At 31.0% G+C, this 16668-nt stretch overlaps 3 long non-coding RNA genes across 3 annotated transcripts; 2 read left to right on the top strand and 1 right to left on the bottom strand.

The window, feature by feature from the left end:
• Positions 1–1264: 1264 nt before the first annotated feature.
• Positions 1265–2468, bottom strand: LOC128987159 (uncharacterized). The gene is made up of 2 exons (XR_008490197.1): positions 2327–2468; positions 1265–1357 (listed from the first exon to the last, which is right to left on the bottom strand). It is a non-coding gene; the product is annotated as an uncharacterized LOC128987159 (long non-coding RNA).
• A 4910-nt stretch (positions 2469–7378) lies between these two features.
• LOC128987166 (uncharacterized) lies at positions 7379–9351 on the top strand. Its single transcript, XR_008490199.1, has 2 exons — positions 7379–7515; positions 9196–9351. It is a non-coding gene; the product is annotated as an uncharacterized LOC128987166 (long non-coding RNA).
• A 3695-nt stretch (positions 9352–13046) lies between these two features.
• LOC128987189 (uncharacterized) lies at positions 13047–14675 on the top strand. Its single transcript, XR_008490206.1, has 2 exons — positions 13047–13159; positions 14584–14675. It is a non-coding gene; the product is annotated as an uncharacterized LOC128987189 (long non-coding RNA).
• The last annotated feature ends 1993 nt before the right edge of the window (positions 14676–16668 follow it).

The following is a 16668-nucleotide window of genomic DNA, read 5'->3' as shown; positions in this document are numbered from 1 at the left end:
ACCTTCCTGTAGCAGCAAACCTAGGTACTTGTTAAACCTGATGTTATTAGAATAGATTTAAATGAAAATCCAATACTGGTAAATGGAAATACGCTTAGTCTGCAGGTTTGCTGTTACGGGGGTATTTATTATTAGTCTTGTTATTAACAACTTTTTTTTCATACAAATAAGTTTGTATGGCAATAGCTTGATGTGCAAAACTAATTTTGCTAATTTCAATTAAAAGATAATGAGTTATAATAATAATTATTACTCATTATTCAATTATTCTTTTGTGTTTCGACAGTTACCACCTACACAATCATTTACGACTGGGTAAAATAATTTCCCGTCACGTAATAGATTAGCCACGTAATAAATGTTATTATATAAGGGTTAAAAAATAAGTAATTTTGTAAAAAAGCGATGTCAAGTAGGTTATGGATAAAGATTTACTCATAATAATACTTACAGTACTTACTTTATTTAATTATATGCTCTAAAGTAGTGTATGTTATGTTACAATGTTTTTCCTCATTATTATATTTAACTAATACTTAACTATGTGTGGTGTTATTGGTTTATTCACAATCAGTATTTGAATAATTTTTAAAGAATGGAGGAACGGTAAGATTTCCCCTGTCAATAAAGTATTAATCACATGGATAGGTCATAAAACAGTTTGTACTATTTACCATCACTATGTAACATTCTAAGTAAATTGTGTAATTCAACCAAAGTCTCCAACTAATCTTTTATAGAATTCATAATTTGATGGTTTTGGAATAACTAATTAGGATCCAGTATTAGATCCTCCAAATTGTGTTATAAGAACTTAAAATGACTGGTTAAAAAATTATTCACTTTCGTTGAATAAATATCATTAAAATCACAAACATATAAAATCCAATGCTCTTTGTCTGTTATCCTTAGATATTTTAATAATATATTTAAATAAATTAAGCATTGTGATTTTACCCACATAAATTAGGTTCTGTGTTTCAATAAATTACTGTAGTTAAATAGATACGCAGCGTAAATAAAGTGTAAATAACTGTACAATTTAGTTTATTACTAAGTTTGATTCATCACTCAGGTGGTTTCTGAATTTAAGATTGATATCATTTTGCATGATGTCTAACGTAGTAAAAACAGCAAAAGCAATTTAAATATATATGCAATAAGTTATGTTTCAGGGAGGATGATATTAAAAGCAATCCATACTGTAAAATTTGGAATTTATTAAATATGTTATCAAAAAGCCAATCCGTTGTAGGGTAGTCCGGGGGTTATTCTCGTAGCATCGTGTTGTCCGTGTCCAAGTCGTGTCCGTGTACAGAAGCCGAGACGTGTCCGTGTTGTACTAGCCCTCCATCATCTGGAATAAAAACCATAAAACATTAGTTTATAATCAAATATCTTGCTTCAAAATTAATAAATTCAAATATTACAAAATATTTTATTGAGATTGAATAATTAGTGAGGGATTACAATTCACAGCGTTTAAATGTCCTTTATGCTTAAATTCAGCACATTATGTAAAAATATCCCAAACATTAGTAACTTATTGAATGAATTGTAGATACATGTATTGTAAGCTCTCAGCAAAGGTTTAACAATGTTATTTATTTTTTGTCACAAGATATGTCGTTTGAGCCAATAGGAAAACCAAGCTTACAACGGTTACAAGTTAGCCGGAAATTAGGCTAAATTAAATTTGGTTATTATCAATAACTGTACCATTGATTCACGTGCCTAATACAATACAAATTCATACAAAGATTCATAAAATAAGTAAAACATATAAATTTTATATTTTTACATATTACATTTCAAATTATATTAGATATACCACATTGAAATAAGCCATATCCTACAGTTGTTGATGACTTATAGATTATGGTCTTTTCTTCTTTGTTAAAAAATATGAAAGTTGTACACCTAATCTTCACACTTAAAAATGAAAGCTAAAAAACCTATTGTTTCTTGAGAAACAATTCTTACTCTGGTAAAGGCAAAGCCTTAGTTTTAAACAAAGAATGCATTGCAAGCTATTTATAAAACTCACGGGTAATGTGGCCTCAGGAAATTTTAACTACTGCTTCACTAAAGATAGTAGCAGCTATGTTGGTGGATTATTGTACATTATTGACTATTTTAAAATCAATTGCTCTTGTAGTTAAGTTCAATAACATTATTATATTAAAAGGCTTAGGTTTAAAAACATACTAATAACTATTACTACCACCATTACTTAAAAAAATCCATGGAGACCAGGTAGGCCTAGTCATTAGTTGTTAGACTATGCTTATTAGTTTCATTAGTTAATCGATTGGATATAATTTACCTGATGAGAGAGTCTAGTAGTAGCCGACGACGGCCATGTTGACGTTGGTCCTCTCCTTGCCCATGATAATAGTAGTCTGATGTTTCGTTGAAGGAAATATCTGATACAGTGACAGTCAGCTGAGCCTTATATACACACACTGGCGTCTCCACTGACCAATCAGAGCGCTGCGTCTGCAACAGCTGATCTGGTCATACTCCTCCTCTGCAGATACATAACGTGTAACTTGTTGAACGTAGTGATATGAACTGTTATACACGTTTCTTAAGTAATTGAATAATTGAAATTACTACATGCATAGCCTTTAAGGGAGCTTTCTAGAACTGTGCACGATGGTTGTTTGAATTGAATTGGTTGGTGCTATATGGATATCTTCCTGAAATATACACACACATCTCTGCATCATACTGGATTGACAATTATAAATTTCCTAATACTTTCAAATGTCGGTTAAAAGACTAAAATAATAAAGATATTGTGTTAAATAAAAATAAACAACACCCATTTAGGTAAACACTATACACCTTTTGTACGAGTTTCTTTAACCAGGGAGAGATTACGACCTTAAAATAAATACTCATTAGAATATTTATTTTTATATCTTTACTCTTTGTAGAATTAAGTTATTACTACAAAATCTTTACAAATAACTGATTTCATCGTATTCAAAAATAATTTATTTTGTATTTGTATATAAATGTAACACAATCATTTTAACAGAAACATGAAAAGAAGAGTTTAAACGTCATGTTATTAAATTTACAGTCTTAGGTACCTATCTCCATAAATAAAACTTGAAGTGGCCTGTTTCAGACTGCATTACTGTACGGATGGCGAAATATTTCTGAAAAAATACAAATTTAAAATATAAACGTGTTGTCTAATAATCACAGTGTTGTTTTTATTATGAAAAAAATGTTCTTATCTCAATTATCTTTCCGTATTGTTACTTCATGTGTGTTTATTGCGTTGTCGTGGCTTAGTATTACTTATGATAATTGAAGAAAGCATCTTAGATATACATAGGTCATACATTAACGATGGTAATAACTAGTAAGAGTAAGGGGATCTAAGTCATCGATACTGAGTTAAGGATCACCCATCACGTTAAGCAAAAAAATCCTCAGTGTTAATGTCAGTGGTTGATGGAGCTCATGGAATGAATAAGTAATTTAGAAAACTGGAAGTAATGGCTAGATTCACAATCTATATCAGCTGCCGGACTTGAATGATGGAATCGAGTGTTGTCGCCAAATTATGTGTCACACAATAGTTTCAAGTTATTATCCACTAATTTCTTTACCATAAAAGTAGGTCATCAAATAATTTGTGGCGTAGAAACCGTATTTCATTTCAAAGACTCCTAAATATACAAACGTTACTAGGCAGAGACGATTTACGAGAGGTATTTTAACATAAAATACTGTGGATATAACTATTTTTTTCGTAATAATTACTAAATCATAATTTTACTCCTAATAATTATATTATTAATTCTACACCTAGCTTCCAGCTAGAATTATTCAAGCTGGAAGAGGCGAACAATTTGAAACTTCTAATTTAAACTGTTAAGAACCCAACCTAAATATAAAAAAATCATACTGAATATGGATAAAATAATGAATTAAGAACTTTTAAAAGTTCTAAAAGTTTCTTTGCAAGGTTATAGATTTAAGAAAATTGAAAAGTTTGAATGACAAAGAGTAACAAATTGAATGGTTACATTCAAAAATTCAAACCAATGTAGGAATATAAACGTTGAAAAATAAATCCACTAAAAAGTTTTATTTTAGTTATTTTCCGTCCGAACTTTTTGATCTTGGTGTCGTTTTATAGGAAATTTTAAATGCTAAATAAATGTTGAATTGTCCATTTTCATAGATTTAGCTACTTTTGAGTGATTTAGGTTATGAAAATTAAATGTGCCACAATTTTGAAATTTCTAATTGGACCAATTGTTTTGGCACTTTTACTTTATTATGCATTCCAAGTTTCATAATCGTTGGTTGAAAAACTTTAAAGAAAAACAGTGTATGTATAAAAAACTAAATGTCGGGTATCTGGGTAAATATGCATTTCGGATGTAACTTCACATAAACTTTTTTTTATTTTTATTTATATTCCAAAGCCCTTGAACGTTTTTTATGGACACCCCGTATATCAATACTCTTGAGATTAGTAAAGAAAATTTATAGGGATATCAAAAATATATTTTTGGCAAATCATGTGTCAATCAGTGTAAAGATCATTTCGTTTTCACTCGTAAGAAAATACACATGTTGATCTGTTGTATCAGTATTGTCACAAAATATTAAACTAAATTTATTAACGATATATGTACTGCTATTTCATGTTATCTGGTTCCCAGTTATAATTTTTTTAGTTAAGTAGAATTATTTATGTTGGTCTATAACACTCGTCCCTGACACATGACACAAATGCTCAAATTAAATACTTTCAATGAAACAATCTACATATATTGTGATATAAGCCATTATTAAGGAAAACACTGTAGTGAGAATGTCGAATTTATTAGTTACAAGAGAAGTAGTATGTAAATGCCAATCTCTGAAGAAACCATACGGAAATAGTAAAAATTAGAACTATAATCCCATAGTCTTGAAATAGTTCTCTTCGTTGAAATAGTTTTAAAAGAATGCAAAACAGACCTTTCTATCTTAACATACTGCAAACCATAGTTGCAAACGATAACTTGTTGTGAAAATATAGTACCCAATAGTTAGTTTGTTTTTCATGTGGGTTTTTATTTACCTTAGCTTTAGATGCTTCTATCATCGTATGCAGGCCTGATAGTAAAAAATATACAAGTCTATAATATGCTGCAAGTTAGGACTATGTTGAGTATTCTGATGCATTAGATAATACCATTTTAATGTTTTAAAAATAGACATTAAAAACCCACTTCTGTTACGTTTCTAATGAATTCTTAACCATGTGATTGCGTTTCATAATATTTGTTGTTGTTTACATAATATTTGGAAACGGCCAGATTTGTAATGAAATTTGCTTTAAATTTAAGCACTAATCAGTGTGCCCCATATAACAAAAACATTAAAACTAGGACAAAACCTTGGCGATAAGAAATATATAAAACAATACTTATGTACATACATGTATTGATGTGTGTTGGTACAGTTTCTTATTATTTAATAGCCTTATAGAACCAACTTGATTATATACAGTATTCAAAAACTATATATTTTCCCCCGGTAACATACCTTTTTAAGACATCATACTTAATCGATATTTATAGTTCAGGTGTTAGTTTTACAGCTCATGATCTAGCGCGGAGGCTAAGCAAAAATGAAGTTTCTTTTAGGGCTTCGCCCGTTCGCCACCAGGCCTTTAAACCATTGTAAGAAATGAAATTTTATATCGGATTACATTCAGTTGAATTTCAACCAGATTGATTACTATCTGAGTACCTGTCCTTCGTACGGGGTTGGTATACAATGCTTATTGTAGTTAAATACTCGTGCTTTGCGTTTTCAATGGAAGAGGACACGTTTTAAGAAAATTTGGTTTACTATGATTTACTACTGTATACTATAATATATCACATTTAAAATAGCCAAGCTATACCACTGCACCTAACCAATAGAAAAATGTAACAGCTTTTTTGTTGCTGCTTACTTCAAATTAGCTGTTAATGTTTAAAGAACTAATGGTGCTGCACCCTGTTGGTAAACCGTATAACCTTTTAATGCTATTGAATATCATAGAAAAAAATTGTGTAGTTGAAACAGCTGGTAAAATTATTTAATTCCTTTTTAAATATGAATACTCATAAGGTTAACATGGGAAACTCTAGAGCCGCTGGGGCGGAGCCCGAAAGGATTTTTGATGTAACAATATGTCTATATGTTAATCAGGAATGTGAGCTATCATTATGCCAAATTTCAACGCAATCCGACCATTGCGTGATTGAACTTCAAACAAACACACAAACTTTAACATTTATAATATTACTAGCTGTACCCGTCCCGTTTATCTTCATATGTGAGCTCGTTTGCATGGCTCAATCACGTCCTGGTTGAAGTTCGTTCGCTACGCTCACTCACCTTAAGGTTGAAGCTCGTTCGCTGCGCTCACACGTCCTGGTTGAAGTTCGTTCGCTACGCTCACTCACCTTTACGGTTGGAGCTCGTTCGCTGTGCTCACTTGCCTTCAGGTTAGCTTGTTCGCTACGCTACCTCGCCTCCGGGTTGAAGTTAGTTCGCTACGCTCACTCACCTTTTGGTTTCAAATTAGCTGTTGTCAAATATTAAAAAAAAATAATAGTGCTGCACTCTGTTGGTAATCCTTGTAACTTTAATGCTATTGAATATGATAGAACATAACCAACTTGTTTAATTGAAACAGCTGTTAAGATCCATTAATTCCATTTAAATATGAGTACTCATAAGGTTAACATGGGAAACTCCAGAGCCACTGGGGCGGAGCCTGTGAAAGTCTGATCAGAATAAAAACAACTTAGTTTTCCTATTTAATGCCTAAAGAATCAGTGTACCGAATTTCAGTCTCCTAGGTAAGTGGGAAGTGGGAGAATTAGTGATGAGTGAGTGAGTGAGTGAGTCAGTCAGTCAGTCAGTGAGGGCTTTGCCTTTTATATATATAGATAGTATGAAGTATGATTAGATTGTAAACAAGAGTAGAAATGGTTGATACACATTTATTTTAAATATGCTTCTTTTATTGATCATTGAAACCTGATTTATTCCGCTAAAACACTCTTTATGGTATGGATCTATGATGGATATACTCTAAACATCGTAAATTTACGATTTTATTTATCTATTAACTGTATTTATCATACATGTTACTTTTATATGATAATGTTTTTCTGAATGTTAATTTTTCCAATTGAATGGTAATGTCTTTAAGATAAAAGGGTAGGTATTTCACACTCTATAGTATGACGAGTTTGAATTATTTGACCCCTTTGAGATGGCACGTTTCATTCTATCGAAAGACAAGGGTCAAGCTTTGCACTGATATGGCTGTTTTGATTGGTCAGTAGAGACGCCAGTGTGGGTATATAAGGCTCAGCTGACTGTCACTGTATCAGATATTTCCTTCAACGAAACATCAGACTACTATTATCATGGGCAAGGAGAGGACCAACGTCAACATGACCGTCGTCGGCTACTACTAGACTCTCAGATCAGGTAATTAATCAATTTCCAGTTAAATACTAAAATTCCCTTACATTCTGTATCGGTTATTGAATTTAGAAATTTAGATTTTTGACAAAATCTTGTTTAAAAAATCTCCGGAGTGATCATGTAAAAATGTATGTTTGTAGAGTTGTTAAAAACGACATATTACGTTGTGGTCAAATGTATATTATAAGAAATTGAGAAAATATACTTTATACCAAGACAGGTTTTTTAGCTTTAACACTTCCAGGTGCATGCTAATGTATTACATGTGATATGCAAATTAAATTCTCCATTATATTTAACCTAACAGTTACAAATGCATGCCAACAGTCATTCCGGAGTTTTTCTCGACAAAGTCTAAATAGTTTTGTTTATAAAACTATTTAGACTTTGTCTCAAAAATGTTTGTTTAACATTCTAAAACATTAAAGAATAACTTTGCAAGTAACAAGTATAACATACTATTATTAAGGTTGATATGTTATTAATCAAAGTTTAATAGTAGGAGGTCAAAACCTATAAACAAACAAATGATTAGTATTGTTTTATTGGTCCCGAAATTCATAATAATTTTAAAGGTAATTTGAGTAATTTTTAAAATTATAATGGTTACAAAATCATTTACAAGATAACATAAAATTTTAATTCAATAAACGTAATTTGTGAAAGTAGCTTGTTATTATCAAAAGAAATGAAGGAACATGATTGAATTATGACATTTTTGCAGAAGATTAAAAACAAAACAAAAATAAAAAGTTATATTAAATTAATTAACCATTATATTTAGGTTTTGTGTGTAATAAGGTTAAGCTGTAAACTCTTATGTTAAGATGTCAAATTTAATCGTAATAAAGTATAACTTAAATGGAAGTAAAATTAATATTTGATCAATCCATATTTTTGCCACCTTGATTTATATAAATTATTAATTTAAATAGGTTAAATACCTTTCCACGTCATCAATTCTAATCGTCTTTCGGGACGACTATAGCTTTGATGTATGCTGTCCCATTGTCAAAATTTGTTTTTCATTAGAATGTTTAAACAATGGAACTTCAATGACTAGTGTTTTAACAGTTTAATAAAGACAGAAGGTTTGACAATGGTTCAGCATGACTCGAAACTATTGTTCGAAAAACGACTAGGATTTATGACGTCAAAAGGTATTTATTATTAATATTTTGTAGTGAAAAGAGGATACTCGTAAGGTATGAATTTTGTTGTAAATGCATGGTTGGTAAACTTATCTCAGAAGTCCTTAAGTGCTGTAACCTACTTAGAACTGTTATGAACAATGGTACTCTATGTAAATTAATGTGGATTTAATCAAAGAAATTTATGATTTGGAGTTTTTTACCTGTTGGTTCAACTACATTTGGCACCTGAAAATGTGTTGTTATATGTAACCAAATCGGGCAAATTTAACCACGCTGTAAAACTAACAAAACAAGCATCACATTTGTAAACAGAATTTAATTACACAAAAAGGTTTATCTTTTGCTATTTTTGATATTATGTTATCTATGTATGATTTATTCAGTTATATTTTTAACAATGTAACTTGGACTTCGTGGGCTTTTGTATAATCTGAAAGTAAGGATACGTAGCTTACATGCTTCTTACCATCCTTGCATTATGAACTCATTTGCTTTCAAGATTCTATTATTTATGTGTTATTCAATCCAGATGATGGAGGGCTAGTACAACACGGACACGTCTCGGCTTCTGTACACGGACACGACTTGGACACGGACAACACGATGCTACGAGAAGAACCCCCGGACTACCCTACACCTGATTGGCTTTTTATTATCACAAATAAATAAATACATTTTTCGAAAATTATTGGTTTCTTTCCATTCCAGGTACTTCTCATTTGATGTAGGCTCATTTGATAACTAAATCTATATGTTAATTAGCAAATTAATACGTTATTTTGTAAAACATACAAATCATTTAATTAGTTGACGTGCAGACAATTGTAATTTTTGTCTTCGTCTTGCTTTTGGCTAAGATTACATGTTTTTTATTCCCATGTCAAGTCAATTCATGTTCTTATACAGTTTTTTGATGGTTCATTAATTATTGGTCTAAACAATTTTAATATACTTAACATGTGTTTCATATAGGGCACACCCCTTAAAAATTATAAAAGGTTTTTTTTACAAAGAGATGGTTAATTTTATATTTTTGCCAATTCAAGAGAAGTAATGTTCATACCGTTTGCTTTTTCATAAATTTTGATATATTGAAAAATCATGATATTAATTTACCAATATCATGATATAAATTAACTTCAAGACAAATTTATTTACGTAACACTAATATAATGAGACTGTTATAAAATAAAGTGATTTTGTGGACTACGTTATTATCCTCTGTGTCTTCAGCTCGGGCCAAACAGTTCATTTTGTCATCAGAACAAAACTTACAATGACGTCTTATGCTAAACTTACCCGAATAACTATCACACATTATCGTCACCTTTTATCTTGTAAATTGATTATGTGTTGTTAACATGTGTATGTTTACTACTGTCTCACAGATTACATGGAAGAAAGGGCCTAGCTACCTCTCTAAATGAATTATTTTCATTTTTTCATATTCTTATTTTACGTTTTATGAATTTTGAATCTTACAATAAAAATCCCTGTTCATCGTATCTAATTAGACATAAAAAACACTTTAGTACCATCTTAACAGTATTAATAGTATTAAGTATTTTGTGACAAGGCATAGTCATTTAGACAGTTGGCTAAATATTCTTAGAAAATAGTATGTAGTTGATTTGTTAAAGAATCTAGCAAATGTCTTTTTAAACAGTTTTCACGATCCTTACATTCTTTATCCCACATTCGTTTGGAGTTTCCAGGAGATTCTAGAAATACGATTTGACAAAATGATGGTCTCTTTACTGGCACATCAACCAATTACCTTGTATTTTATCTTGTATGCGACATCAAATTAAGTGTGTCAAGCTTCAGTTACATGCAATGGTGAGTTATACCGATACTTAAAGAGTGATGCGCAGCGTGCTACAAATCAGTTAGTGAGAAGGTTGGAAGAAAATAGTTACAGTGTGATTTTGTGAAAAGTACTATTTACATAGTAAATATCTTTATTTTAGTACTTGTATAAACTTTCAAGTCTATAAACCCTTTTAATAATGATATCTTGGGATTATCATTGATTTGAAAAGGCGACGGTTAACTTAAAATAGCTGATTGCAACTGTTTGTTTTTCAAAAGGATAGTGTTACATTTTCATATATTAGTTTCACTAAAGCAAATATCAATAAAGAGAACATCTATTGGCACTCAAAATTTATCCTGGCGAAAATCAATATTATACCTTACGTATTTGACAAGTGGTATTTATCCAATGCTCAGTAATATACCTTTTTTGTAGTCTTTACCTCAACGAAGTATTTGTTATGGTAAACATCCAAAATGCATATTTTCTTTTGTACTGTATTTTAAAGGTGCTAGTATAATAGCTTACATACCTGTATAAATTGAGTATGGAAACGAATCTGTATTTAAAAAACCGAAATAGGTAGAAACATTCGGTTTATGGCATTAATTGTTTAAAAGGGTTCCGCATCTTTTACATCAAATTATGTTTCTAAATTTGTTTAATCCCCCTAACAGGATAGGGTGGTGATGGTAGGGGTGTCCTATTTTTCCACTAACAACCCCTACTGAGTGACCTCTCATTTTGATGGGGTTTTTCAAGAAAAATACAATGACGCAAACTCGAGGTAGATACCTCACCCCTAGCCAAAATTACAGGTATTCCAATATTTGATTTATGTGAAAAAGCACCCATTCAATATACCTGACATTTTTGATAGGGGCGAGATATCTACCTCGGATTTGCATCATTGCATTTCTTTTTAAAACTTTTAAAATGAGATGTCACTCAACCAATAGGGGTTGCTATTTGAAAAATAAGTCCCCCCCTACCATCCCCAACCCAGTTAGGGGGGTTGACAAATATGTTTCATGTAAAATTCCTGGAACCTTAGTTAACAATCAATGCAGGAAACCGAATATTTCTATCTCTTTCGGTAAAAAAAAAACAGACATGTTTTCTTATTTGTGAAATTGGTGCTTTTTCAAATAAATCAAATTTTGGATTACCTGCCATTTTGGCTAGGGGTGAGATATCTACCTCGGATTTGCATAATTGTATTTCTTTTTAAACCCCTTAAAATGAGGGGTTAATCAAAAAGGATTGCTATAAAAAAAAAATAAGTCACCCCCTACCACCTACAATGTAAGGGTGGTTAAACTATATTTTTAATGTAAAAGATAGTGGAACCTTTGTTAACAATCAATCCCACGAACACTATTTCTGTCTATATTGGTTTAAAAAATAAAGATTTGTCTCCATACTTAATTTTCATACTGTAATTTAAACGTACATATGCTATGATTATTTTGTTAAACATTTTGTAGCTATTTCTTAACCAAAACGGTAGCCCATTAGGAACACATTTTTAAAAGTTCTATTGTATTGTTAAAACCCAATTTATGTTCGTAATAAGACAAAGACATGTCAAGTACATTTTAGTTTTCACTCGGAATGTCGGTCCTTAGTTATAACAGACACATGAAGGTATTCTGATGGCAGAGTACAATACCCCCAAAGCAGCAAACCTACCGACTAAGCGAATTTCCATCTGCCTGAATTGATTTTCAATTAAATCTATATTTAAATAACAATAGGTTTAACGAGTACTTAGGTTTGCTGCTACAGGGAAACTAATAAAGTGTGTTATTTGGTAAAATTTCAATAGCTTAATATAAAATAAATACATTTTCTAAGTTTAATTAAAACCCATAAACAAGAAAACTACAACATTTTACAATCATGTTCATAAGAATAACACGGGAGTTTAATTTTTTTTTCAGTTACCAATAAGAGCACAAAACTACTAAATTGTTAGTTTGCTCTTTAAAATGTCAAGCGAGACTTGTGTTTTGAGGGTCAAAAATGAGAAAATCTATTTTTACCCCCCTAAGACACCGTAAAACCCCGTTCCCATGGTCGATCATGTTGGTTCGCGAACTCATTTAAGTTTATCCCACCTTGCTCCTTCAAGCCGAATTTCATCTAAATCGACCATTTTTTTTAAATAGGCATGAAATTGGTAAAATAATAGCACAATAAACAAATGAAAATCATAAAAAAATCCTGCACCGCACATCAACATACTTTTTCTTCATTTAATCAGAATAATAAATAGTATTTTATTCTAATGCAGTTTATTCGTTGGTTATGTAGGCCTAGCCAGTTAAATCAGTGAATTTAATCTGCAAGTATAGCATAACACTTTGGACACACAGTGAAACACCTTAAAAAAATAAGGCTATTATTCCTCAATCACTCTGCCCAAGAACTTGCTATGAGTAGATTGAATAATTTGACCCCACGAGAGATAACCGATTCCGATTGATCGTACGACAAGGGTCAAGTTTCGCGAGGATAAGAATGTTATGACGTCAGTGTGGGTATATAAGGCCCAGCTGACTGTCAATGTATCAGATATTTCCTTCAACGAAACATCAGACTACTATTATCATGGGCAAGGAGAGGACCAACGTCAACATGGCCGTCGTCGGCTACTACTAGACTCTCTCATCAGGTAAACTTCCAAAATATATATTGAATAGTCTAAATATTTCTAAGTTCTCTCTCTTCAACGATACTATTAGTTTTATTTATAAAACTATCATAGTAAATCCGCAACTGTAACATCGAGGTTACAACTTCAAGTGTATGTAAAAGCAAACACTAACTTAATTGAAGCAATTAAACATCTTTTCATTTTACAGGAAACTCAAATATTAAATGAGTAAAACTCCTGATAAAAAACTTGGTAATAATTTTTTAAAAGATAAATAATATTGATTATTTTATTTTTGGTTTAATAAACACTTTTCAGTCATTGGAGCTTAAAATAACTGGACATCAACCTGAATGAGAGTTATATTTACTTTTAACATTTGAAAAATTTGTGAAACCCTAATGGCAGTGGATCACTAAAAAAAAAAAAAAAAAAAAAAAAAAAAAACAGTTCATATAAAAGATCAAATATCTTACAACATTTGGGAAAAATCTCTTCCAACAGAAAGAGTTTGTTATTATTTAAACTTCTGGATGAAAGTTATTACAAAATTAGGCCCTGCAAATATCGTAATAATTCAGCTGATGAAATAATAGCTAATATTTGTAAATAAATCACACGAGAAAGTCCGTTTTAGTTCTTCTGTAAAAATATGTTTTACGTATTTAAGAAAAATAGTTTTCTGTCAATACTTCTAAGATGACATTCTTTTCACTTTTATAAGTTAAAAACTATGACATAATATTTTTCCACAACATGATAAATGAGGTGCTGCCAGATTTGTAAACCACGAACTTCTATGTATGTATTGATATTTGTCAAAACAATTTGAGTCAAACTGGTTTATTTTTTTATAATAGAGTTAGTAGGTATTGGTTTCATTTACTAAACTCTGTAATAGATTAGTAATTTACTACAAACAGTTAACTTATTATTTGATGACAAGATAAATGTTTATTCTTTGTATAACGCATTTTTATTTGTAAATATTTTGTAACGCACCAATTTTACGAGCAAAATAAAATACAATAATTTGAACTATGGGGCTATTAGTTAGTAAAACTTGAAAAATGCAATATATTTATTTTAAATAATCATGAGACTCAAGACTATTTTAATTTGTTACCACCAAAATTGATAAATTGGGCCAATTGGCGTTTTGTTTAGAATAAAAAGTATACATTTTATTTCAATGTGTAAATATTTATCTGTGTGAAACTTCAATTATTAATTATCAATCATTGAGATGGGGACGCCACCTAGGTGCGTATTTTAACCCAAATCTGAGTGAAGGATTAGTGTATAATGGTATGTGATGACCTGTGTAGCTTTGTTACTGACTAGTTATTCTAACTAAGTGGCCAGCATTTTCTTATCTTTTAGGCATTATAAACTGATTTACTTTCGAGATTGAAATATTTTTTTCGTACAAACCTTTTCAGATGATGGAGGGCTAGTGCAACACGGACACGTCTCGGCTTCTGTACACGGACACGACTTGGACACGGACAACACAATGCTACGAGAATAACCCCCGGACTACCCTACACCTGATTGGCGTTTTTATATAAATAATTATAAGTAAATAAATACAATTTGTTGTCAACATAATATATATTTTTTTCTTGTCACATATTTCCTATTCATTGCTGATCATTTCCATAAAAACAACTGACTAAAAAGACCAACGTATGTATGACCATGTACAAATGCATGCAAAACACAGACGTTTTATATAAAATACAAATAACAATTAATTTTACTCTAAAATGGACTGAACCACTTTAATGAGCCTAGTAGTTCTTAAATATATAAATGTTTTTCATGGTGCTAAGCAAATTATAGGAACCTCAAGGCATCCAACACTTACTCAGGTTTTCTCCATCAGAAAAACCATAGACAAAAAGAATTAAATACAGACCGTCAGCTGTGCTGTGGTTACTATAGGTTTTGGCTTACACCGCTGGGAGTGCCATGTAGTTACGACGTATGCGCTACGGAACTACACGGCACTCCCAGCAGTGCGCGCCAGAACCTATGGTAACCATAGTAACCGCAGCACGGCTGACAGTCTATATTTTTATTCATTTTGTCTATGGTAAAACAAATCCTTTAGATATAATAATACCAATTTTTGGCTCTTTGCTTGTTAACAGCGTATTTTACTCAGTAGAGGGGTAACAATAATATTATTATGATCTAAATGATTTAATAAAGTAAGTAAGACTGTTTGTCAGAGTAAATAGCACGCGATTTATTTTGTATGAGGATTTCCGATCATAGTTATTTCAAAATTTGAGATTTTTGCAGATTTTGTAATTTTCATCGACCGAAACATACTAAAAATATACCTATTCCTTTTAGCGAATTTCCCATTTAGGGAATAAGCTATTACTGCAGTACTCATGGTAAGACCTGGACCCGGGACCGATTTGCTTTTTCATTTTGAGGTCCCTAGAGGCCTCAAACACCATCCGTTCAAATTCATATATGTTTGTGTGTGTCCGATAGCACGATAACCCTAACAAAAGTGATACAATTTTGATGAAATTTGGTACAAACTTGTGAATCTACATTTATTCGAACGAGTTCGCGAATCAGCATAATCGGACTATGGGAAGGGGGGTGTTATGGGGTAAAAATACTTTTCCCATTTTAGACCAAAAAAACATAAGATTTCGCATTTTCTTTCCAAACCACTTAAAACTTAAAGAAACAAATAATTTACTATATTGAAGCGTATTATGCGCCTAATTGTTACGGAGAAAATTCCAAAAAGTTGGAAATTTAAAACACCCATGCTATTCTAATGGAGAATACGTTTACCGTTGTAGTCTGCTCGTTTATGAACATATTTGATAAAAATTTGGAAAATGCATTTGTTTCTAACTAAACTATTAACATTAAAAAGATACTTTTACCCTTCCTGTTGTAGCAAACCTAAGAACTCTTTAATCTATTTCTATTTAAATAGGGAATAAATGTTATATATTTAACAAGACATTTTAGTGTAAATCCAATCAGGCAAATGGAAATTCGCTTAGTCTGCTGGTTTGCTTTGGCGGGAGTTAATATAGGATTTAATTTATAAATTCTATATTAATTGCATTATGTAAATTATACATAGCTAATTTCGTTACAAATTATTACTACATAACATTTAATTTTAATCCTATTTACGCGTTAATTAATTTGTTCAAGCAATAGGTGCGTAGACAATATAATCCTAGGTATAATATGAATACTGAGGTTATATCTTGTATCTGGTTAGTAATATTTAAACTATACAAAAAAATGTATATTTTTACTTTTAAAGAGTTTTTTTTTTCAATTAACTATAATAGATCACACTACCACCTTATATACTGATGTACTAGCCTGATCTGTTGGCTAACAAACACCAATAAAAATAAATTCATTGAATCTTCTATTAACTACCAGTTTGTGATTTTAAAATAGCACTTATACTATTATAGTATAGAGCAAAAGTGCCTTTACTGGTAATGTAGCTTGATTATATACATTTG

Source organism: Macrosteles quadrilineatus, unplaced genomic scaffold (assembly GCF_028750875.1).
Source record: "Macrosteles quadrilineatus isolate MER2022 unplaced genomic scaffold, UCM_ALF_1.0 Scaffold_1__1_contigs__length_201487025, whole genome shotgun sequence".
Lineage (NCBI taxonomy): Eukaryota > Metazoa > Arthropoda > Insecta > Hemiptera > Cicadellidae > Macrosteles > Macrosteles quadrilineatus.
This window is presented reverse-complemented; position numbering and strand designations above follow the sequence as displayed.